At 40.9% G+C, this 26649-nt stretch overlaps 1 pseudogene; it reads left to right on the top strand.

Moving 5' to 3' along the window:
- LOC141806699 (ankyrin repeat domain-containing protein 6-like) overlaps positions 1–23371 on the top strand; it is a 46786-nt pseudogene extending 23415 nt beyond the window's left edge.
- Positions 23372–26649: the final 3278 nt, after the last annotated feature.

Here is a 26649-nt window from a genome sequence, read left to right on the forward strand (position 1 = left end):
ATAGGTCATCATGTAGTCCATATAGAGATGATAATCTCCAGCCACACTTTGAGGGCCTACAAAGACAGAATGGTGTGACACAGCCATTAACCTGGGAGTCCTGTGTGGAAAACTACATCAGACAGAAGAATGTGGCTGATATGTAGAGAAGAAGTGGGAGTCGGAGTTTCATAAAACTAGTTCAAAATGTAAGAACTAACTGTCTTAAGGTTATCAGGAAAGTGGCAAGTGGACAGGAAAAACATCAGGTGAAAGAATGCAAGAAGGAGGCAAGTGAAAGAAGGAAAAGACGAGATGTACAGAGAGTACTACAGCATGATTTGTTTCTGAAAATTGCATGTGATTGACAACACAATATTATTATTATTATTATTATTATTATTATTATTTTGCATATATGTAACAGGAAGCATATCAAAGTCAATACAGTTATATTTGCAACATTTGGATCCCTGGGAATAGCTATTTGGGTAAAATTTAGATGTAGTTTCAATTTGTTTTACCTTTATGTGTTCACATTTGCTAACTATTCTATGTTTTTATGTTACATAACTGTTCATTTAACAAAATTGTTTTAAAATTTTAATACAAATATATTTTTTTAATTTGGATTTGATTTGTGTATTTTAGGTGTGCAATGTTTAATATTAAAGGTTAAAATGGTTCGTGAATTAGTGATATTGATATTAAATTAATTATTATATCCAGAATGTTGTGCTGAAAAAAGATACCAAAGATGGGTATGTTCAAGCTTTATTTATGGGGTATATAAAGTTCAAATCAAAAGTTCTGAAAAACAACCCAAACAGGCTCAGAGTAAGGCTGGACAATAATGGCAACCTGAAGATCCTGGTTTAAGTTTTTTTTTTTTTTTTTTTTTTTAATTTTTTTTTATTATTATTTTTACCTTGGTTTTGATTAATACATCATTAAAATACAATTAAATAATTAAATAAATAAATAATAATCTGAAAGGAGCATGCACAGATCAAGGATTTATAGTTATTTATTGAATGATTTTATATCAGAAAGAATAGATGAAATTATGTTTGGTTTTTTTTTGTTAAAAGTCAACATTTTTCCAGTTTCAGTTATTTTCACATTAATTTCCCAGCTCTAACTCAAACCTCTTAGGCTATATTAGTATAATCCAAAGCCTGGTGAATATTTTATTCCAAAGTCCAGGTCGTTCTGAAATTGTTCATAAGTTTTGGACATTGGTATTTTGATTGTGTTTGTTCAGGTTCTGCTGACAGGAAAGTGCGATGTCTCATGAAAAGTCAGTCTGGGCTGTGGCTGTAATCCTGCAGGAGGAGTGTTTAACCCAGCGGCAAACATCAGGATGTCCTGGAGGAAGAGGCCAGTTTGTTTTTCTGCAGGGGGAGAGTATTGAGCTTAGTTACTAAATGTATTTCAATACAAATGCTATCGATAGTGGATAACATTGTGATGGAAAGATTAAAAACCCTATGTTTCAAGAAGATAGTCTCTCCAGAATCCTAGAACGTTGTTTTCTTTCTGTTGTCTTGTACTGCCTTGTTTACTCAGCTGGACCTTGAAGATTTCTTCAAGTTTTGCAGATGTCAGCTGTTCCCCACTTACACATATAAAGGCCTTGAGGACAGATGCATGCTGCTCCAAAGCATGGATGACATCCAATGCTGAAAGTCCATCCTTGAATCTAGAAAACATTTTGAGCAATCATTACATCTGGGGTCCTAATAACGACAGCAGTGGGCCCACCAAACATAATAATCTTATTTGTTCATGTACTCAATGTAAAACCAGTCAGCATTTGCAATTCTCTTAACAATTAAGCAGAGGTGTTACCTTTGTATAGAGAAATGGTTGCGGTAAATGATATACCATTGCATGAAATCCTTTATGGTGTTTATTTTGCCATCCACTCTGTCAGGGGACTAGAAGCAACCAGCATGCTGCAGCAAGCTGGAATGTCTGTCACTTGATGCATGTAATTCATCCAGTGTGCATGCATTGGATTTCTAAGGAAGACAATCATTATAAATAACTATTACAAGCAAAATGTAAATCCACCTTGAAGTTAAAGATAGATAATTAGATAACATAAGTTGAGTTGACCTCTCCCTAATGTAGGCAGGATAAGAAAAGCGATGTTAAAGTAAGAATTTTGCTAATAAAAAGAGACAAATTCATCATGGGTTATACAGCAGATGTCTGACCTGGTACAGTGTGAAGGGTAGCAGAAAATGTAAAGAAAAATGTTAATGGAATGAAATAGGACCCTGGGGTTATTGCAATGTGTGGTGGTGTTAATATAAGGTTGAAAAAAAAAATAGTTTTTTCATGATCTACTTACCTTCCTGTTCCTAAAAACACAGGTTAAGACTGCACAAATGACAAGCTAATCTGATTTTGTGATGCAGTGATTGAGGAACTAAATGGATTTTGTTGTACCAGCCTACCTGAAGCAGGGAAGCTCTCATTGTGTCATCAGTTATATCTTCCAGCTTGGTTTCGATGTCAGTGATTGTTTTTCCTGTCAGGTGCTGGAAGAGCACCTCTGACAAGAAGCCAGGGCCTGGGCCACCATGACCAATAGAAGTTGCAATCATTCTCCCCACATGGAAGTATTCATCATCTCTTGAAGCTGTTGATATATAAATATTTTTTACAATTAATACCACATCAATTAACTATTATCCCATTATTATTAAAGTTCTGGAAACACAAATCTGAAGAAAATTAGTACCGCACTGTCAAATGTGAGGAATTTTCATTATCATCTCATAAGATGGGTCAAATGAAGCACGCTTGAAGCCACGAAGAGCACCGTCTCACACATTGGCTCTGTTAATATTGAACCTGCTGTGAGATGCTGTTGTAATCTTTGATAAGAGTTCTGATACAGTATCTGCAGCAGTTAGGTCCTCTTGGCTGTCAAAGAAGATGAGGTGTACTGTGATTTTAAACTAAGGCACAAATAATATTCACATAAAAACTCATTTGTAACAATTCATACCGTGCCTCTGCAGCATGCTCCCTGTGCTCCTCTGGCTCAAATTGGCTTTCAATAATGATGGTGCATATACATTTGTATATGTGCTGCAGTGAAAGGACAACTCAGTAAATACTTGGACGTGTGTAATGTTTGCAGGGGGCTTTAAAAACTGTGGCCTATACAATTATTATCAAAGTGAACACCAAAAAAGCAGTATTAGTAGTAGATTAATGGTAAAAGCATGGAGCTTTCAATTTCAGAAACAGAGAAAAAATTGTATATTTAGTTATTGTCTAACTTGAATCATACTGTTTTCTTATTGGCTCTATCACAAAAGCCAAAATTCATATATTTCCCTAATATATATCTTTAAATCAATAACTTCTGGGAATCTATGAAACAAACCTGTGGAGGTTCAACTAATAACACAGCTTACCTTTAGGCTTAGCTACCAAAAAGTACACATCATGTGTAGGTTGGCTTACAAATTTAAAAAAATGTAAAATGTCACATATACATATTTAATACAACAGACCAGGATTTCCTTACTTGATTGGGCTGTAAATGAATGAAATGAATGAAAAATAAAATGAATGAAATGAAAAATACTTTATTTATCCCAAAGGGAAATTCAGGATTGCAGTAGTTCAGATTGTGTTCAATAATAATAATAATAATAATAATAATAATAATAATAATAATAATAATAATAATAATAATAATAACGATAATAACAATAATAACAATTATTAATTCTGGACTTTGTTCATGAGGCTGATGACTACTGGCAGGAATGATCTTCTGGTCTTACATCCGACCTGAAGAAGCCTCTCACTGAACACACTCGTCTTTCTCATCACCGTGTTGTGGAGAGGGTGTGAAAAAAAAGCCTACCAAAATTCTGTTTTTTCATAGAAATGTGTGTAGGGAACTAATTTGGATGATATTAGTGTTCATTTTTCTTTAAGATACATTGTATTGTATTTGTATATTGACACATAAATGACATAATAAATTGAACAGGAGAAAAAATATGAACTTTATTGGGAAAGTATCAAAAAACAACACCAATATCTTTATTCAAAACACAAAATTCCTACAGAGCTCTGCTACACATCACAAATGCAGCTGCAAAGTGCTGTGCAAGGGAGCCCTGATCTGAAGCACTTGCATCTCTTGTTGCAACATTTTTAGCACAAGCACTTTGTTACTTGTTGACAGCTGGCAGCAATGGGAGGTAATGTTGTCCAACACGTCTGCCATGTCTCTCCGCTTTGTGTCCACCCCCAGTCAGCAGGACTGCCAGTGTCTGGTTTGGAGATGGTAGCCTGGCGTCACGTTTTCTTTACTTGCTTTGTTTGGTAACTTTATTTCTTTAAGTCTCATTCAAGATTGTGCTGCCACGCCAGTGGGCGTCGCTGTTCTTTTCGTGGGTGTGTTCATTTTTCGTATGTGTGTAGTGATGTATTCTGTTGGAGCCACGCGTTTAGTAGGATCCTTTTAGAGACATTGGGGTTTCAATCCACACTGATCCTTTTTTTGTTGTTGCTTCATGTAGAGCACTGCTTGTGAGTATTTTGAGAGCTATACATCTTTAAGATATTATTTACGACTTTGTGCCAATTTACAAGTTATTAGTGAATTATATTTTGCAGTGTTTTATTAATAGAAAAGCAGCATGGTGGCTATACTTAATTAAGGTTTTCATCCTGTTTACACCTTAAATACAGTAATGCTTGTTTATTTTTTCACCAGTTTACTCTGTCAGCATTTGAAGATTAAAAAAGGAATTACACCTGTCACTTGTTGAAGAGTTTTCTGTCTGCTTAGCTGGGCTGGAGTCGAACAAAGATTTTATCTAAAGATTTTTTTTAATTTAAAGATAAACATTTTGAATTGAATGTACGTATTTATTGAGCAAAAGAAAAATAAATCATTGCATTAAATGCTTAACGGTATCAATTTGTTGGACTCTGCCCGACTAAAAGAGAAGAATTCCAATTCACCAGACTTGAAAAACATAGAAATGGACACCAAGATAATTCAAATTAAAAACCTACACACAGTAATATATCAAAAAAGGCGATTTTGGAGGTTAACTTGGCAGCCATCTTGAAAAATGGCCACCATCTTGGACTTTCAGATGTCCAATTGGACAGATTTGATCAGAAGCCTTTGGAGAACAAATTTACCAAGTTTCAAGCTTGTATCATAATTTTCACAATTTCAGTCAAATTTTGCTTTTATCTGCTCCGCTAAGAAGCAGCTTTCTTGATCAGTTTGTTGATTCTCTTCAAGTCTCTGGTTCTGATGCAGCTGCCCCAGCAGATCGCTGCGAAGCTGACTGCACTTTCAACAACAGACTTAAAGAAGATGTGCAGCATTTTCGTACAGACGTTGAAAGATCTCAGCTTCCTTAAGAAGTAGAGTCTGCTCAGACCTTTCTTGTAGATGTACTCAGAGTTGCATTTCCACTCAAGTCTATTGTCCAGCTGAACTCCAAGTTACTTGTATTCCTCCACCACCTCCACCTCCTCTCCCAGGATGGAAACACATCTATGTGTATTCTTGTTCGTCTTGAAGTCAACAATCATCTCTTTTGTTTTGTTGGTATTCAAGATGAGATGATTGTTACCGCACCATTTTACAAACTGACCAACCAGTTCTCTGTACTCGGCTTCCTGTCCATCACTGATTCACCCGATAACTGCGGAATCATCAGAGTATTTCTGCAGATGACATGACTCAGAGTTGTACTGGAAGTCTGAGATGTACAACATGAAGAGGAATGGAGAAAGTAAAGTTCCTTGTGGTGTTCCAGTGCTGCTGACCACCTTCTCAGATACACAACTATTCAGTCTCACAAACTGTGGTCTGTTTGTGAGGTACTCATAAATCCAGGTGGCTATGAAGGTATCCACCTGGAATCCATGGAGCTTCTCACAAAGCAGAGCTGGCTGAATCGTATTGAAGGCACTTGAGAAGTCAAAGAACATGACCCTCAAAGTGCTGCCTGACTGGTCCAGATGAGAGTGGGCTCTCAGGTGCTGCAGAATCGGACATAACTGTTTGAGCAGGTCTTGAGAACTCTGGGACTGACACCATCTGGACCTGCTGCCTTGTTCTGGTTCAGTTTCTCCAGTTTTTTCTTGACTTGATTACAGGAGACAGACAAAGTGGAGGAGGAGGCAGTGGAGGTTTCAGGAAGTCCTGATTTGGATGGAGATGAGACTTTATCCATGTCCTTGACTGAGCTGCAGGGTGACAGAGTGGGGCAGTGACAGGAAAGCTGTGGATTCAGGGAGGGTGTGTGGCCTGTTGGGTTTGAGGCAGGAGGTGAGCTGAACCTATTGAAGAAAATGTTCAGTTCATTAGCTTTGTCCAGCCCTCCGTCAGTTTGATCCCCCTTTATCTTGAAGCCAGTGATCTTCTTCATTCCTGACCACACATCTGTCACGTTTTGCTGAAGCAGACTTTCCAACCTTTTCCTGTAGTCCTTCTTGCACTTCTTCATTTGTGTTTTCATTTTTTTTGTGTTGACTTCAATAACTCCCTGTCTCCATCCCTGAAGGCTTTCTTTTTGATGTTGAGCAGCTTTTTCAGGTCACTGGTGATCCAGGGTTTGTTATTGGGGAAGAACCTCACTGTTCTAGTTGGAATGATGCTGTCCACACAGAAGTTTATGTAATCTGTCACACACTCAGTCAAGGTGTTGATCTTCTTTGATCTTACGTTCCCCATCACAACAGTTGGAAGAAACGGTTTAAATCTCCACCGTTTTTCTCTCTGCCTCACTCCTGCCCTGCATCCTCTTGTCTTTCTTTTCAACTCCATTTGGATTTGAGGTGATATTCCACTGATGATCTTGAGTTTGGAGAGCATTATCAGTTGATCCCAGTGGTAAAAAAAAGTCTTGTTGCCATGGAGATTCAGCATAACAAGTCTTGAAAAAAACAAAATATCCAGAAAATCTCCCGTGTAGCACAGCCTCTGAACCAGTGTCAGAAATCCTCTTGGGCAAACCAAAAATCACTGCTAATGTATTAAAAAAAGACGGCATGAGAGCGTATATATTACAAAAAAATAACAAGAGTTAAGACAGAGGTACTACAATTTGCAGCCACCTAGGGGCACATTCCAAATGGACCGGTACTTATATAGCGCTTTTCTAGTCCCTCAGCCCACTCAAAGCGCTTTACACTGCTAGTCTTTCGTCCACCCATACACACCACATTTACATACTGATGTGTGGATTTCCTATTGGAAACCATCAGTTTTTTTTTATCTAATACATTCACACCTTTCCACACACCACTGACCAACAGTGGGAGCAATTTGGGGTTCAGTCTCTTGCTCAAGGACACTTTGGCATTTGACTGTAGGAGCTGGTCGAGACTACTCTACTACTGAGCCACAGCCGCCCCCTGTGTCTCTCCGCAAAGTCTGTAAATATACCCAAAGAAAAAAAACTTCTGTATGGTGGATGCATTATGCTGTTTATGTCACAAAATGTTGTGCTGACAATAACATATTTTACCCATGCAACAAAAGAACATAGCATGGCACCTCCTTTAGATCTAAAATGAGTCTTGTAGTGTGCAGGGAATTTTTGTTGCATGTTTGTCTCTTTTTTGGCTTGGCACCTGCACTAGAATGTTTTGGGATGTGCCTGTTTTGTTGTTGTTTTACCCATGCAAAATGTTGTTGATCCTTGGAGTGCTCGTGCCATCTGGACTGTCCCACACCTGCATACAACACACATATGACCAATTAGATTCAGTGAAAATACAATTAATTTAATTGAGTTCAGGAAAAATGTGATAGATGCAAACTAACCACAGTGTGAGAAAATGGATTCTCTGCAGATGGCAAAATAACTTGGACCACACTGTCATCATCACTTGAAGACTGTCCATCATAATCTTGGGAAAGCAATAATTGACATTATTTAGTCTTACTTGAAATAAAAAGTTAAATGTTCAGTTTCTATATATCAAATATATTTGAAATAGAAATAGAAATAGAAAATACTTTATTTATCCCCGAGGGGAAATTCAGGAGTCACAGCAGCATTTAAGAAAACAAAAGTAAGAAAGTGTATCGGAAGTGCAAAAAGGTCCACAAGAAAATAGATGACGACAGCCCGTCCACCACTCTCCAGCCCAGCCAGTCTCCACCTCCACAGGGTCCAGGACTAAGCTTCTTCAGCAGTCTGTTCAGTCTCTGTCTCCAGGATCCTGTCTGCTAACAGCAGGCGAAACTCCTCCAATGTGGTGCCGGCGTCCGATGTCAGCTCCGTCAGCCACGTCCGTGAACAGCACGATGCCACTCTGCCCTCCGGCAGCCCCTCTGCTGCTGGGCTAGCACGGCTAGCTCGTCCATCCCACCGGAGATAGATCCCACGTTCTCAACAACGATGGATGGAAGGACAGGTCCACGTCGTCACCTCCCAGCTCACACCTGAGAACCAGCAAGTCGTCCTCCTCCTCCTCACATGTACGATCTCCTGGGCCCAGTATTTCAAAAATTTAAATCCAGATTAAACTGATCCAGATTTCCAAATCCCACTTACCTGATCCATGGATGAGGATCTTCTATCCCGGTATTTTAAAATTTCGCTAGATAGGATCAGAATAATCCTGATCCTCTCGGATTGAGATTTTCAAATCCATCCAGCTCCTAGGATCAACCCCCCCTCAGGGTCACAGACAGACAGACCAGAAGGGGAGCCAAGCACAAGTCAGAGCAGTGGGGAGGTTCCCCCCGTACCTCCACCAAGACACCACCGGAAGAGGTATCATGATGAGGATCATGCCTACCAACGTTTCCTCAAGATGGAAACTGAGCAAGCACACCAGCAAATTCTACTTGCTCAAGAACAAATAAAACTAACCATGCTTCACCAAGAACACATCCAGTTAAAAATACAATTACTGGAATAGCAAACGGAAAAGTAGTGTGAAAACTTTAAGTTTAGGTGGTACAATTTTGTGTTGAGAAAATGTGTGTTGTTTGAATTACTTTTCTGACAATTGTGAAATTTGGATTTTTTTTTCTGTTCAATAAAAAAAAACTGTACATGAAGAGGTTTAATTTATTAAAAATATCTTTTTATACTAATGATAACAAGAAATGCAAGTAAAAGCTATCTTTGGATGAGTATATGTGGAACTAAAACATGGGATCACACTCTGATCCTAGCCTGAGGTGGGATTAGTTTAATGCTGTTTTTCAGGACAAACCTGATCCAGATTTGGGACTGAAGTTTTGAAATACCCAACACAGGCTCAAATCTGGATTAAAGGCAGGATTGGATTTCCAAGTCTGGATTTAAATTATCAAGATTAAATGTTGTTTAAAATACCCAATTCGAGATGAGATCTGGGTTAAATCCGATCCACCAGGATTAATCCTGGTGGATTATGCAAAATTAAATTAGTGTTGACTTTTATATCCCCTCTCATTTTAGAACTTTGTACTATAGTACAACAGCCCAACAAGTGACAAGAATAAAGGCTACAAGCCTTAAGTGGGAACTTCTGTTTACTTTGAAAGGCATAAACTGTTTGAATGCTCTTTCTGATATTAATATAGTGTTACTTTTCACCTATGCCACTAGTTATACCAGAACATCTGGGAAGACACCAGTGAAACAGCAAAGTAGTTGGTTTTTATCTTTAACAGAATACAACACACATGGAAAATCTATGGTATATTCAAATCTACAATAAAATACAGAGTGGACCTCAAAACAATGTATGCCATGTTCTGGGTAAATACTCTTTTTAATTGGCTAACAGGTGTGCACTAAGACTGTCTCACACACATGAAACCTGGATGGTTTGGGTTCACAAGTTGCAACCACTTGTTTTTGTGTCAGGTGGTTATTTGCTCCCAAGGTGTGCTTTAAAACTGTCTATAACACACAAACAAATTGTTATCATATGGTGAAATAAAATACCAGGCAGTAAATGCTTATCTGTGACTTCACTTCACTGCATGTAGCTCTATATTGTTGGATACTGTTATGGGAAAAGATCACTCAGTTCATACATAAGGAATATTGACAAGAATAAATATCTGTGCCCCGATGGCACCACACGCTGACAGAGGCTCTGCATCTCCGGCTTGGACAGACTGACAGCTACTGGTGTTTGGCACCTGATAATGTGATTTAGCTTGTCTTCTTCACTCTCCATCAAGGACAGTTTTTTCAGAATTTGGGTCACAAACTAGTGTCAAAACTCCCCTAACTTTTTTAAAAGAGAGGACATTTATCTGATGGAGCTCATGCTTCCTGCTCACATTGCACTGGTAACACTCAATGGGGAGGAGGAGGGCCAGAGTGCGCATGAGCAAAGTAGTGTATGCTGAAAAATGAAAATAAACATGTTGTCATGGAGAGCTGGGAGAAAGTCAGGCGGGATCATACAGAGAGCAAAGCAAGCCCCAATAAGCAACCAAACATTAGAAAGCAAGCCTAAAGTCGCCAATAAGCGGTCTTGCCAACACTGCCAACAACAACTTAATTTCCCTATTACCTGCTCACATGACACAGGGCTGCTGTAAGAAAAATATTTAAACCCCCTAATATACAAATACTTAGCAAAATTATATGGAAATAGTTCTGGATGGAAATACTGTGAACATACTTTAACTAAACTCATTTTGTTACACAGACTTCACTGTTAAATATTTAAAATAGAATGGGAACTATGTGGTCTAAAGGATTAATGCTGCACAATTTTTTTTTGTTAATATTCAGTTATTTACCACTTTATATTTAAAAAAAAAACAACAATAACCAACAAACATAGCCACTGACAAATCACATTCTGCAGGATTACAACAGCATGGCTCTGTAGTAAGAAGAGTCCAGGTGATAAAGGAACCTGCCTGCAGTCCTAACTGATCCCTCAATGGAAACATTTGGAGCATGAAGTGACAAACAGGACAAAGGAGCCCCTAAACTATTGAGCAGCTGAAATCCTGTACTAGGCAGGAGAGGGACAACATTTGACTTTAAACTCCAGAAACTGGATTGCTGGTTCTTTAGTGCTTACAGAGAGTTGATGGAAGAAAAGCACATGATATGTTCACATGAAGGGAAAGCTTACCAGCTGTTTGATTCGTGCTGTTTGCATCATACTATAGCTGTCTATTACCAAATAGGACACTGTCTCTTGAAGTGCAGATGTTGCTGTTTGGAGCTGTGTCCTTCTTCAGGATCCTCACTTCACTTTCTGAGTTGAGGTTTGTGTTTCTGTCAGGTGCATCGCTTCATGAGAAAAACACTAAAGAAGAAAAGAGAGAGACAGAAAGCTGAGAGGAGGACCGAGCCTGACCCAAGGGAGAAAGTCTTTCTAAACAAAGTAAGAGAGCAGCAAAAAAGTTCTTCTTTCCATCAGGTCTGGGTCATAAAGTGTTTGTAATGAACTCTTTAATCAGTCTAACAGAAGTTCAATGTCCCTTTCCCTGTATCTGTGTTCTGCTGTGCTCTTGGTCTGTGTGTCATGAGCAGGACCACGGCTCAGGTTTGGAGGAAACTCACAGCAGTGAACAAACTACTGCCCAGGTGAGTCCTCACCAACAGAGAAAACATATGAAGCATAACCACAAGACCCAAACCACTGTCAGCCACTGCTGCAGCCCACAGCAGAGGAGGAGAGGTCAAGTTCAGGTGGGTCAGACACAGAGCTCATCCACACCTGTGGTTTCTGTTTAGCATGTGAGGTCACACCAACACAGCAACTTCTTTTCTGAAGGAGCACCTAATTTTGTCACACAGTTTGGAAACAGATGTACCTCTCCTCAGTATTTACTAATGAAAATGGTAAATGGACCAGTTCCTATCTAGAGCTTTTCTAGTCTTTCTGACCACTCAAAGCGCTTTACACTGCTGGTCTCATTCACCCATCTGCACCACTTTCGCACACTGATGTTAATAACTGCTATGGTAGGAACCATCAGTTGTACTAACACATTCAAACCCATTCACATACCACTGACCAACAGTGGGAGCAATCCGGGGTTCAGTGTCTAGCTCAAGGACACTTCAGCATGTGACTGCAGGAGCAGAATCAAATCCTTGACCTTTCAATTGAGAGGCGACTACTCCACCACTGAGCCACAGCCACCCTTAATGAGATTTCTTTTTGTAATTGAGGGTGTTGTGTTGTTAAGTTACAGAGACCCTGAAGCCCTGAAGCTAAGTTCTTGTTTTATTAAGCCATTTAGCCTTTAGTCTGTAGAAGACGCTAGGGTGCCACCCACCACTCACCACAAGAAGAATAAGAAATCAAAACAGGAGTTGGAATATGTTGAGGTTTTTCTTTTTAATTAAAAGAGTGTTTTACAGTGAAGAAGTAAAATGAGAAAATCTAGATCAAAGCTATAAATTAACAATGTTCTTGACTGAAATCACTGATCGGTCATGTATTTCTGGTCCTCAGTCTTCTGTTGACCCCACAAGTGTGTTTTACTTCAAAAGACAGAAGCTGCTTGGACATATTACGCACCCGCAGGTGACAGCAAAACTTTTGCATCCCCACAACTTAGATGTGAGGATGTTGATTCTAGTTTGACTCCCAGTCCAAAAATCTGACACCATATGCCAAGACAAAAATAGGCTGATTTTTAAAGCAGAAATGAAAACATCTTGGAGTCTGAAAAGCTAATTTCTCTATCAGCACATCATACGGAGTGAAACTATTTAAAACTCAGCAGGTTAGTGGCACTGCTCACCTTACTGACAGGGGGAAACCCTGGAACTGTTGGTGAGGAGGACCAAAGCCCTGCCTCTTTACTTCACACTTTCTTGACCGACGTTGGCTTGAGTCAGCGTTTCCAGTACAGCCCGGTCATCAATAGGCTTCAAACATTTACATGAGAAGGAAAATGTCACAGAGAAAGATTTTGTGAACTCCCAAACACCACGCTGACCAGAGAACTTGTGGTTTAACCTGCTGTCAGATAAAGTCTTGCTGAGGTCAGTTGAGCTTGGGTGCTTGAGCAAACACTCCGTGCACAGAGGCTACAGCTGCATGTACAGTGGGGGAAATAAAAATTGACGAGTCAACTTTTTTCTAAACACATTTATTTCCAAAGATGCATTTCAAACAAAATTTTTGCCAGACATTGGTATTAAATTAAAATAATCCATAAATAATGATTATGAGGAATTAAGTGCGATAACACAGAAAAAAAAGTATTGAACACGCAACTGAGACTCATCCAATACTTAGTGGAGAAGCCTTTGTTTACAATGACAGCTTCCAGATGCTTCTTGTATGTTTGAACTAATGGCCCACACTGCTCAGGTGTGATTTTGGCCCATTCCTCTGCACAAATTGTCTTGAAATCTTGAATATTCTTTGGTGCCCTCTGATGTACCCTTTCCTTAAGTTCTTTTCACAAATGTTCAATTGGATTTAAGTCAGGTGATTGATGAGGCCATTCTAACAGATTGATTTTCTTTTTTTGAAACCATTTGAGAATCAACTTTGCCGTGTGCTTTGGATGGTTGTCCTGCTGGAAGGTCCAGCCACGTCTCATCTTCATCATCCTGGAGGATGGCAGCAGATTCAAATCAAGAATTTCCCCATACATGGCTCCATTCATTGCTCCGTCAGTTATATGAAGTTTGCCAACACCATGAGATGAGAAACAACCCCATGCCATGATGCTTCACCTCCAAACTTCACTGTTGGTGTAGTGTTTTTTGGGTGATGTGCAGAGCCATTTCTCCTCCAAACATGGTCTGTAGTATGACAGCCCAAAAGTTCAATTTTGGTCTCATCTGACCAGACAACATTCTCCCAGTATTCTACAGGCTTGTCAAGATGCTGTTTAGCAAACTTTGAATGAGCTTCAACATGCCTTTTCTTGAGGAATGGAGTCTTGCTGAGTGTCCATAGAGGCCATGGCAGTGAAGTGCATTGCCTATTGGCGGTGCCTCTTCCACTTGCAAATAATGGCCGCAACGGTGCTGACTGGAATATTCAGGTGCTTTGATAGAAGTCTGTAACTAGTTCCATTCTGGTGCTGAGCAACAATCAGGTTGTGAATGTCTTCAGGGAGCTCTGTGCCTTTACCTACCATGAGGTGTGTCATATTTAACTGCTTGGTGAAAAAAACAACTTTTTTTTATAGAACCATCAATTTGCTCTAGCCCAGCTGATGTTGGTTTGCACTAATTGGAAGTTCAAGTAATAATAACTAACAGATTTTAAGGTGGTATGGTGCATTTTCTTGCCAAAGTATACAGCCTTTCCATGGTGTGTTCTTTTTTTTCCTGTGTTATCGCACTTAATTCCACATAATCATTATTTATGGACTTAAATGTCATGATTTCTTTTCATATGTGGATTATTTGAGTTAACACCAATGACTGGTAGAAATTTTGTTTGAATTGCATCTTTGGAAATGAATGTAATGAGAAAAAAGTTGACACATTCAATACTTATCTTCCCCACCGTACATACCCGGAGTGGCTAATCGGGAGGACCGGGACAATTCCCGGTGGGCCGGCCTGAAGTTTGGGCCGCGAGGGCCGGTAGAAATAAACATTTTTTAATATTTTTATAATTTTTTGGTTTGGTGTTCATTCGTGGCCCTGAATGAGTGTTACCTACATGTTATTACTGCTGTCCCTGTGGGCCGTCTCCATCGGCAGCTTTTTTTTTTTTTTCTCAGATGCATCCTGACGTAACAGCATGTCCATGCAGGCTAAAAACAATTAGCTCCGCCAGTCGGAGTCTGTGCAACGAGCCAGCTCGTAGCTACTGCCGGCCAGATGGATCAATAGAGCAAGGGTGGCTCGGAGAAGCTTAGAATTAAAAAGAGGAAAGCGCTGGAAAATGCGCAAATATAGCATCTTTTTTTAATAAAACGTCAACGAGCTCGCAGTTTGTAACAGCAGAGGATGGCGATGAAACTGGTAAGGCTAGATGTTGGATAAAATGCAGCTTGCACCATGTGATGAGACGACACCACATAATTGGGGAAACTTTGTCTTGTAGCCCCTCAGAAGTGAGATGCAGCAGCACCAACCAGCTATGAGCCCACCACAGGTGCAGAGTGGGCAGGTAGGATTGTTCACTGAGTGAATATTAGAATATCAGAGTATAGTGTAGACCTACTCTATATGAAAATTGTCCTGAGAGAATTGATACTTGATGATTCAGCACTACAATAATGAAATTGACATGCATTGACCAGAAGGCTGACTATCCACTATTTTTTAAAATGTGATTTAATGTCAGAGGAAGACACAGGGGACAGTGATGAGGAAGGGATTGCTGCTGTCAGTTTTGAAGAAACAGGTGAGCTGTTGTAACAGAGTGTGTGAACAAGCAAGCATCAGTTCTAATATAATCACTGTCTGTGCCCAAATATTTGTAGTGGCCCTTTTTATCATCAAAAGTAAGATGGTAAACAAAGCACACAATTGAAAATGAATAAGATTAACGTTAGATGCAATAGACCTGCATATTTTGCCACTGAACAAAATCTTATTGTTTATTATCATTGATTCTTATTACACAGGTTTAGGTGAGTTTATGGAACCTGGAGGAAGTGTGAAAGGGAGAGCAGAGTCTACTCCGAGACTGATTTCAGAGACAGCAGCTCAGCAGCAGCAGAACCCTGAACCACAAGTTAGGGATGAGATAGATGAAGATGAGTCTGTTGATAGTTTTGACTACTTTGCTCGCCCTCAGTCACAGGATATACACACACACACACACACACACACACACACACACACACACACACACACACACACATATATATATATATATATATATATATATATATATATATACATATATATATATATATATATATATATATATATATATATATATATATATATATATATGATTATATTTTATTCAGCGCTCTTAACATGTAAAGTTTTAACTACATTTTTTTAATACGATAGATCATGATATAAAGTGGGCCGGTCTGAGGTATGAAATTCCAGGGCTGAAAATGAGTCCCATTCCGCCCCTGCCACCGTATGTCATCCTCCCTCCTCCCACATCCCCTGTCTCTCCTATGCTGACCAGGACAGTGCTTGCATGATCATCACTGACTCTTCTGCAGGTTGAAAACAAAGATGAAGATCTTAGAAAAAAAAGGAAAGACTTCCACAGGAAGAGAGATCAGCTCTGTGAAGATGATGATGGTGATGAGGACGACAGTTCGGTTCTGAATGGAAAAGCATACCAACTGTACACTCTCTATCGGGACAAGTACGGGAACATCCAACAGGTGCATAAAATTGTGCGTCCTCTGTTAACCTGATCTGGTGTCAAAGTTGGACCAGTCTCAGTCTCTGTGCCTTCTCTACTTCTGAGCATGCTCGGTGTGAACACTCTGCAGGCTCCAGCCCGTGGATGTCGCTGCCAGCCGCTGCTGCAGAAACTGGAGGTCCAGTTGAAAGCCACACAGGAGGAGATGAGGCTGCACATCCTGAACATCCAGGAGCAAGTCAACTGCAGGCTGGAGCGCATGGACCGCAGGAGCCGACACCAGGTGCCCTTTTTCACCTCACTTTACACTACCAGGGTGAAGAGAGCCAGCTTCTCCTGGGTGGGTGTCTCTAGATTACTATAGCAACACTAGTAAAGCCCAAGATGGTGGCTGTATGGTAACCACACCTCTCAAAACAAAGGGTGGGTTGAAATGTGGAGAATAAAACCAAAAAACAGTGGATTGAAAGGGACTCCCAGAGAGACGTCAGGTAATTCAAAACACATAAAGAAGGTGCAGGTGGCCCTGCTGAGGTTCTCACTCAGCTTCTGTAACACCTCTTAATCTCTTCTTCTCTGTGCTCAGATCAAAGTGCTGGACATACTGAATCAAGAAAGAGCTGCGGCTGAGAGGAGAAACATAATGTACAGAATTGAGCGGAGAGTCACTCAAGGGAAAGAGGAAACCCTGATGACACAGGTACAGGTTCGAACCTCCAGCTGACCCAGGAGTCACTTCAGTGCAGCCAGAGCTGCAAGAATCTGGTCTGCTTTTCTCTGATGAAACACTCACAATGCTCCAGATGAGTCTGACACATCTCTGATGTGATTTCTGGTTGTTGTGGTGTTGGCATTTCAAGATTGAAACCCAGAGTGATAAAAAACACCCAAGGACAGAGATTCATCTCATGAAACATGCTGTTGATTAATTTTATGTCTCTATGCATCCAGACAAGAAGTGAGCCAAAAAATCTTTGAGTAAACAATCAAATAGACATACTGTGAGACTAATTTTTCTCATGTAATGTACCTCAGAGGAAAACTGATTGTTTCAGTTCTGAAGTTTAAAAGTTTTCACTAATGGAGAAATTATTTTGATCAAAAAACAACATATGACCAGAAAGTAGGCTAAGTTAGGGCTGAAGGTCTGGGCTGTTAGCTTCATGATGCTAATAATACCAGGGGCATGGATTCAGTCCCCATACTGCTTGATGATTGGACCACAATCACTGATCCAGTTCCATCTATCTCTGCGTTCTGTTTCAGCAGCTCTGTTTCTTTTCTCAAGCAGGCTGCAGTGAGTCACCAGCTGAAGAGATGGTATCTATCTCAGCTAAAAGACATAGATGTCCGAGTCCCAGCCAAACCCAAGTACTGTAAACTCCTCCCCTCCCCATCTGTGGAGCAGTGTGAGGGCGATGCTGAGCTGGAGTCCCTCCCCCTGCTGTCAGTTAGATCTGGAGACAGCAGTACTTCACTGGCTACCTACGTCAACATTCAGCCACCCAAACCCTCCCCAAGTCTGGAGGTCCTGGAGTTCCTAAAGCAGGAGCAGAACAGGAGGGGGATGTACTCTGAAATGAAGGTGGACAGGTCTCCAGGTAATAACAGAGACCCTTAAAAAGTTTTGGTCAGGGCTGTCTTTAGGAAAGTGGTACAAACACCTTGTGTGAAATCAAAACGGGAGACCTCAGGTCACATGCAGCAGGCACACACAGCAGGCACATTCAGTAGGAACATTCAGCAGGGACATGCAACAGACACATGCTGCACAGGACACTCAGCAGGGAAATGCAGCAGGGACATGCAGCAAGTACATTCAGCAGGGACATGATGCAGGGTCCTGCAGCAAGGACATTCAGCAGAGACATGCAGCAGGTGTATTTAGCAGGAATATGCAGCAAACACATGCAGCAGGTACATTTGGCTGGGACATGCTGCAGACACATGCAGCAGGTACATTTGGCTGGGACATGCAGCAGACACATGCAGCAGGTGCATGCAGCAAGTACATACAGCAGGAACATGCAGCAGGACATGAAGCAGCAGGCACATTCAGCAGGGACATGCAGCAGGGTCCCACAGCAACAAAATTCAGCAGGGTCATGAGGCAGGGTCCCACAGCAACAAAATTCAGCAGGGTCATGAGGCAGGCACATTCAGCAGGGACATGCAGCTGGGACATTCAACAGGGACATGCAGCAGGTATATTTAGCAGGGACGTGCAGCAGGTACATTCAGCAGACACATGCAGTGGGCACATTCAGCAGTCATGCAGCAAGCACATTCAGCAGAGACATGCAGCAGACACATGCAGCAAGGACATTAAGCAGGTACACCTTGCAGGCACATGCAGCAGGTACATATTGCAGGGACATGCAGTTTGGACCCTGTCAGGCTGCATGTCCCTGTTTAACATGGATCTGTGTTTCCATTCAATAAGCAGCTACTACAGCTGAGAAAATGAACCAAACAACCTGCAAATGGTTACTGTCTTGCAGCAGCAGAGTTAGCTCTTTCATCCTCTCGACTCATGAAAGCGGTCCTATCCTTTCTCTCATCAGATGATTATGAGAACACAACCCTGTTCCCACTGCTTGCCAAGAGCACCTCCAGCCTCCTGCTTGGCTCTGTGGACCCTGTCTTGCAGCCTCAGGGAGTGCAAGACGGTGCTACAGCACCAGCACTGTGCAAGGAGGGCTTCTCCAGCAGCAGCACGAGCTGGTCCAGCATTAGCAATCAGACACCAGGACTGACCCAGCATCAGGACCAAAACCTTGACACGAACCACTTCATGGAACTGATGGGTGCCCACGGGCGAGCAGGACTCCATGCTGAGGGAACCAGGACACTGGAGTTCTTCATCAACCATCCTGCTGAGCTCACGTTTCTCCAGGAAAAAAATAACCTGCACGCCATGGAGGTGAGCAAGGCATTCAGTATTTAAAAAGACAGGGTGGAGTACTCAAGATAGTAATGGGGTATTTTGAAAAACAGTGATCTCTTTAAAGGTTCAGTGTGTAGTATTTGAAGGTAGGGGAGACTGGGTATGGTTTTAATATTAGGGGAGTTGTAAGACTACCAATTCCACCAATCAGGGACAGGATAGGAGTCATATGATCATTTTAATATCTACCCACTTCTATCCTGATCACACATGGGGATTGCCAGGGCTGGAAAAAGGTGCTTGCAGATTCTACAGAGAAAAAAAATGAAATTGAGGTAAGAAAGTACATTTTTTGACCAAGACTATATTTTGTTTAGTACTTATACTATTCCAGAAAAAAACATTTGGCTTATACTAGAAAAAATTGTAGTTTCTCAGGCAAAATGTGAAGCATTTTTCCCTTGCTAATTTCAATCCACTGTGCTAATACAGCTAGCTAAACAATGGCTGACAGGGGTGGGGTGGGTTTGTAACACATCTTTAAAAAGTGTTACAACCAGGGCTTGACATTAACTTTTTTGCTCACCAGCCACTGTGGCTAGTAGTAGCCCTTAGTTACTGGCCACTCAGTATTTTCACTGGCCACAATTTGTTGTTGGATAATTATGTTCAACATGATTAAAGCGGATGATGACATGCTAAAGTTTACTGAAAAAAGATTTACAACCTCTTTAAATGTAAATGACCCCTATGAATCTTGAGCCCAAACTGTTATACAATATGAGAAATGACAAAAGATGATGAGATGCATAAATATCTGAGCAGCTTGAGTCGGTATATACTATCTATTTAATTTAAAACAATTTAGATTGGTCCTTAGTGATTTGATAATTTTATTCACATGTTTGTCAGACCTGAGCTGTGGAACTAAAATAACCTCCAAGAATTTCAATTCATGAACTACTTGTATGTTTCTATTCTTTATCTTAACACAGAAACTTTTAGGTAAACACTGTTTTCTTGTGGAGAAGCACATGGACACAGTCTTATCTAGATTGAAAACAAGATGAAGGTGTCATCAGCATAAAGCTGGATGCCAGTGCCTGGACATGTTTTGGGTATATCATTTATAAAAAGACTAAAAAGTTTAGGACTTATACCTATCAACTGATTTTAAAAAATTGGATGAATGACAGCTTGGCCAGAAAAATGTTGTGGTTGACAGTATCACATGCCTTTTTTTTTTTAGATCAAGAACCACTGCCCCAACAACATTACCACCATAAAGAGATTGTTTCATTTTCTCAATAAAACAAGTATTTTCAGTTTCTGTTGAGTATTTTGAGCTGAAGCCGAACTGTTTAGGATTTAAAAGTTGATTAGCCTCTGTACGACCAACTCCGCCAAACTTTCTCGAGTACCTTTGACAGAACCGGGAGAATAGAGATTGTGCATCCAAATTGCACAATCAAAATTATGAGTCAACTCCTCAACTGATCTGAAAAAATGAGCCATAGTCGCCTTATCAGCAATGATTTTTCCATTTGACTTCAGTTCTTTAATTTCTTTATTACCATGTGATCTATTGTTTAAATTGTTTAAATGCTTCCAGACAGGCGCACTGTGTGTAAATTTTGACATAATTTGTTTCAGTTTTTTTTGTTGTTGTTGTTGTTGTTGTTGTTGTTGTTGTTGTCTTTCTTTAATCTAACCAGTTAATGTTTAAATCACCATTTAGTATTGTTTCTACATGGGTATCAAACCCCTTCAGCAAAGCTTGCAATTCATCATAAAAGGGAACACCGGATGATGGGGGTTGTATAATACCATCACATTCAAATTTATTTGCTGTGAGAGAACATTTGGAGCTAAACATTCAAGATGTGTGTCAAATTGTATTTCAATCAATCAATTAATCAATCAATCAATCAATCAATCAATCAATCAATCAATCAATCAATCAAGTTTTTTAATATAGTACATTTAAAAACAACCAAGGTTGACCAAAGTGCAGCACAGTCAATAGTCAATAGTCAATAGTCAATTAAAAGTAAGTGTTTAAAAAATAAAAAACATGTTAAAAGAGAATAAAAACAATAAAAACAACAAATAGACAATACATGACTGAATAAATAGAAAAAGTAAAAACATGGATGTCTTGCTCAACTTTTATTAGAAGCCAGTGCAAAGAGGTGTGTTTTCGGTCGGGACTTGAAGCTCTCAAGAGTCTTGATGCATAGAGGCAGACTGTTCCAGAGAGTAGGGGCAGCCACCGCAAAGCTCTGTCCCCTCTTGTTTTAAGCCTCACTCTTGGTACCTGGAGAAGGACCTGGTGTGTTGACCTGTGCTCTGACTGGAGCATGCAGGTTCAGACACTCACTAAGGTATGGGGGTGCCAACCAATAAAGACTTTTAAAAACCAATAATGCAACTTTATACTGGATCCTAAAGCTAGTGAAGGGAGGCCAGAACGGGTGTTATATGGTCACGTTGTCTCCCCCCAGTCAGCAGGCGCGCAGCTGCATTTTGAATCTGCTGGAGGCGCCAGAGGGATGACAGGTCAACACCCACGTACAAAGAGTTACAGTAGTCCAACTTAGATTTTATGAGCACATGTATAACTATTTCGAGATCATGAGGAGGTAGGTATGCCTTTACCTTACTCAGGAGTCTAAGCTGAAATAAGCTTGTCTTTACAACAGAACTTACCTGTTTGTCAAATTTGAAAGAGGTGTCAAAGATGACACCATGGTTCCTGACTGAGGAACAGCAGTGAGATCCCAGATTACAGAGACACCATCCAGCAGATCAGGAGAACCAAAAACAATAATATCAGTTTTCTTGTCATTCAGACTTAAGAAGTTGAACACCATCCATAATTTGACATCTTCTAGCCAGGACAACAATGCATTCATAGATTCATTGGTTTTAAAAGACAGATAGATTTGTAAGCATCTGTATAGCAATGAAAAGAGACACCATGTTTTTTAAAGATGGATCCCAACGGGAGCATATATAAAGAAAACATTACAGGGCCGAGAATAGAACCTTGAGGGACCCCACAGACTAGAGGGGCTTCTAATGAAGCGTGTTCAGAGAAGGTCCTCTCAGACAAATATGATTTAAACCATTTTAGGACATTACCTTTAATGCCCACACATAGCTCGAGGCGAGATAAAAGAACCTGGTGGTCAGCCACGTTGAATGCAGCAGTCAGGTCTAAAAGCAGCAGCACAGCAGGCATCCCTGCATCAACAGTTAAGAAAAGGTCATTAAGAACTCTGAAAAGTGCTGTTTCAGTGCTCTGGAGGGGCTCTCAAATGTCATTTAAGTCTAGGGCCCCGTTTACACGACAACGTTTCATCTGACAATGCTAAAACGCAGTGAAAAAAATCTGCGTTTACACGGAAACGCTGATGGACTGAAAACACTGTAGTAAGCATGCCTGGCATGTAGATGGTGCTATAACTGTCTTGTCCAGAAGCCGCTTGTAGGAGACCTCCACCAAAGTAGAGTTGAGCCGGTCATCTGGTCGATTGGGGAATATTAAGCTAAAAAGTGGAGCAAAAGATGCACATTTTGTTGAAAGACAGTCAGCAGATACGGCAGATTGAGCAGCACAAGCACAATATGGTAGTTCGCGAGGATCGTAACCTGCAACCTCCTCAGCGGCCAACTTGTTTTTTTTTTTTTTTTTTCATATATAGCATTATATAGTATAGTATATACAGAATGTAACATTAAAAGGTACAATGTGCAGTATATAGTGTTTAAGGTACAGTGTGCAGAATATTGTAATTAAAGGTACAGTATGTAGTTTTAAAAGGGACAGTGTGCAGTACATATCCAAAGCTACAGTGTGCAGTATAAAGTTTTTAAAGGTACAGTGTGCAGTATATATCCAAAAGTACAGTGTGTAGTATACATTTTAAGTCATGTCACCAGTCTCTTAGCAGGTGTTGATCAGTTAGTGTAATAGGTGTATAATCTCAGTGTTAAAGCTTAGTGGAGCTACATCACATGTATTTCATCTCCTCTCAGGTGACTCAGCGTTTCTTTGAGACTGTGTCCATCCAGCTGGAGCGTTGGTATGAGAGAAAAATTGTAGAGGTGGAGCAGCAGACGGAACGTCGATCCCAGCAGGACAGGAAGGAGCTGCTGCAGCGAATCAGTGTGCTGGAGGGGGAGCTTCAAAGGCTAAGGACCAATGAGAGCGCAGCACTACAAACGCATCCTGACCCCGAATAAAATCTCTCCTACTGACACTCTCACTTCAAGTTTTTACTCTGGTTGATGTTTCAGTGCAGAGAAAAAATCTAAAGCAAAGGATGAATGTACTTACTGGTATTCATCAGGTACTGAGGTCTTTGCTCTGGTTTACAAAGGTGGTTATTTTCACCCTAAAGATGATCAGCTGAAACATGTCCCTTTATGAAATAAACAGTTGTTAACTGCTGGACCTGCTCACTGCACACCCAGTACAAACAGTTATGCTACCATACTGTTATCAGATTATCTAAAGTTTCTTTTTTCTTCCCTTTAAGGTTTTGACCTTACAGTTCGCAGTAAAGATTTTGAAGAAGTATACTGGAACAAAGGGATGCATTGTGGGACTTATAATTGGGCAGCTGCTGTCTTAAAGTGCATACAGATAGAGTGCAAATAAAGAGCACATCACCCTTGTTGTTGGAGAAATGGGACACACTTGGCACTGACACTAAGCACATGAACGTCCTTGGCAAGTGTCTGAGCATGTTAGTGCGGTTAGTGTGATGAGTAAAACTGAGTGTAAGCAGACTGACTGGAGCTGCCCACAGGATAATATGTTGATGAGATCAGAGCTGGAGTCAACAAACAGAGCAAAGTCCCGCCCTCCCCCTTCGAGGCTCAGCTGTCCATCAGGCGATTGGGCGGAGCTCCCAATGAAGCAGCCCTCTGTTGTGTAACCCAATGATCCTGGTGTGACATCTGGCTTTTGGCCTCAGCGACCACAGCCACAGCTTCTGAAGGGAAAATCTAATCAATGCTCCATTGACTCTGTCAGAGAGCGATGGAAACCTAATTAAAGGCCCTGCAGGCACAGCTGGTCATTTTATGTAGCCAGGCACCAGGCCTCTCAAATCAAGCCCGTGATATGCACTATTGCTTCACTCTGAGCGCTAAGGGAGGCGCTCTGCTACTGTCACCATTCAATATGTTTAAAACTCAAGCCTGTGTCATGCAAAGGTTTAATAGAATTTTGACAAACAGCAATGCCTTCTGGTCGAACAACGTTATTGAGTACACACAACCCAGCTAATGCGTGAGCTGCAGAGAAGTCTGCAGGACTCACACACACCGCTCTCACAGCCCAGAGTACGGTGGCCCAGAGAGCTAAGCGCTCAGCATCAACACAAAACACATGCGGGAACTGTTTCACGGCCATCAGAGCCATTTTCCAAATGAGAGAGGGAACATCAGGGGGAGACCCTGAACCCAAAGACCATACTTTCTATTTGTGCACAGTTTACTTAATGATGTTCAAAACACAGTATTTTTCTGATATTAAAATAATGACTTAGAGCTTCAGAGACTTAATCCTGTCAGACACAGGTGTAAGATTCAAAGGAGAGCACTGTGAAACATGAACCATCAATGTGATTAACTGTCATTACAAAATTAAAACAATTTACAGTCTGCCAACTGGTGTGTGATCAGTTTAGAGTTAAAATAAAAAACAAACAAAAAACAAAAACAAAAACAAAACAATGTTGCAGTTATTTCCATCTTTATTGGAAGTCTGGCTGCATACACCTCAGATCAGAACAACACTGAGGAGAGATGTGACAGGTCATCAGACTCAATCCCAGCAGCTACCTCTGCACTTCTCATGGAGGTCCCACATCCATGAGCACAGGGGGGGTTGATGACGAACTCAGAGCTTGAGAAAGTTTATCCTGTCAGACACAGGTGTTAGATTCAAAGGAGAGCACTGTGTAACATGTACCATCAATGTGATTAACTGTCATTCAAAAAGTAAAATCAATTTACAGTCCGCCAACTGGTGTGTGATTAGTTCAGAGGGTTTTTTTTTTTTTAATCAATTTTGCTGTTATTACCATCTTTATTGGAAGTCTGGCTGCATAATCAGCACATTAATAAAAAATCAGATCAGAGGAATATTTTTGTCCGCCTGACAGTTAAAAGACACTTACACTGGTTTTTAGCTCTGGTTTGGATCTCCTCCTGAACCTGGGGTGTATATATATATATATATAATAAAAACAACAAACAAACTCCAACCCCTGTGGTGTGTTTTTATATAAATCTCTCTTTTTGTCCAGTGTTTTAGAGGATTTCTCTCATGAAAGCTTTTACAGAACGATGTGTGGTGCAGACTTTGTTGAATTGAATAATCACAGCAGGGATGCTAGCCACTCATGTATGTACAAGCACACAGCACATCCAAATAAAGAGCTGCATGGAAGTAGTAGCTTCTGTTAAACCATATCATCATCAACACCATCATTATCATCATCATCGTTGTGGTCAGGTGGTGATGCCTCTGTGTGGGCTCAGTTACATCTTTATGTTTAGGGCTCCAGAACCAGGCCGTATGTGAAAGAGAGGCCATAAACAAATCTCACCTCCTGCTGTCAGAGAGGCAGATATTGACGGTACTGGTTGGCATTGGCACTGTTGGTGTGGGAGAAGGGAGGGGGTTGGGGGGCATTGTCCCGTCAGGAGGGGGATCGATTGTCACATCCTGTGAACCCTGCATGTAACACGGGAGAGCACTCCAACACACAGCCAGCCAAACAACACACGGATACACGGAGACAAAGACTGTGGAGAGGCGAGGGATGAGGGCTGGGGGTCAGGGACAGAAGCAAGAAGACTGCAGAACTCCTCCATGGGGTAGTCACACGGACTCAGCCATTTCCAGGGATGCTTTAAACATGACCATCAAGAGGCAAAGAGGGACCCCTTACCAGTGAGATGTAAGTGCTGCTCAAAACGGTTGCAACAAGTCCTCAGCTGAGCTTTCAGATTCAGAGGAGAGTTAAAAGTCGATGGAAGAAAGCCTCATCCCACATTTGTCTTCTCATGCTGAAGTTCTTGATGGCGGATGACTCACTCTTTTAACATTGGAAACAAGATTTCCATCAGTTTTCTCACCATTGCAAACACTCAGTGTTTCATCTGCTGCCTTACAGAGTGACAACCCACCCTGACAGGATTTGCCTGTTATTCCCAATTTTATTTCTGTTGTATGTCAACTGTGTACATGCAGGGAAGGAGACCAAAAAGGTGGTGCTGGCCAGCCGAGACCCAGTGATCACAGCTTGAAACTTTCTGTAAGGCTTTAAACAGTGACAGCAGCCAGAAAGAGGCTCAGTGAAAGTCAGCCAGGTGGAGGGCTGATCCCAAGTCCTGCAGTCCCAGACTGCCCCTGGTCATAGAGTAAGCAGCGTGTAAATGGGGTTAGTTTGCACTGTGTTCCCTGAAAACCTCAGAGTGGCCAGCAGTGTGGAAGAGGAGCTCCA

The sequence above is a fragment of the Halichoeres trimaculatus genome, unplaced genomic scaffold (assembly GCF_033239565.1).
Source record: "Halichoeres trimaculatus isolate MK-OKI-2021-1 unplaced genomic scaffold, fHalTri1.1 fHalTri1_scaffold_17, whole genome shotgun sequence".
NCBI lineage: Eukaryota > Metazoa > Chordata > Actinopteri > Labriformes > Labridae > Halichoeres > Halichoeres trimaculatus.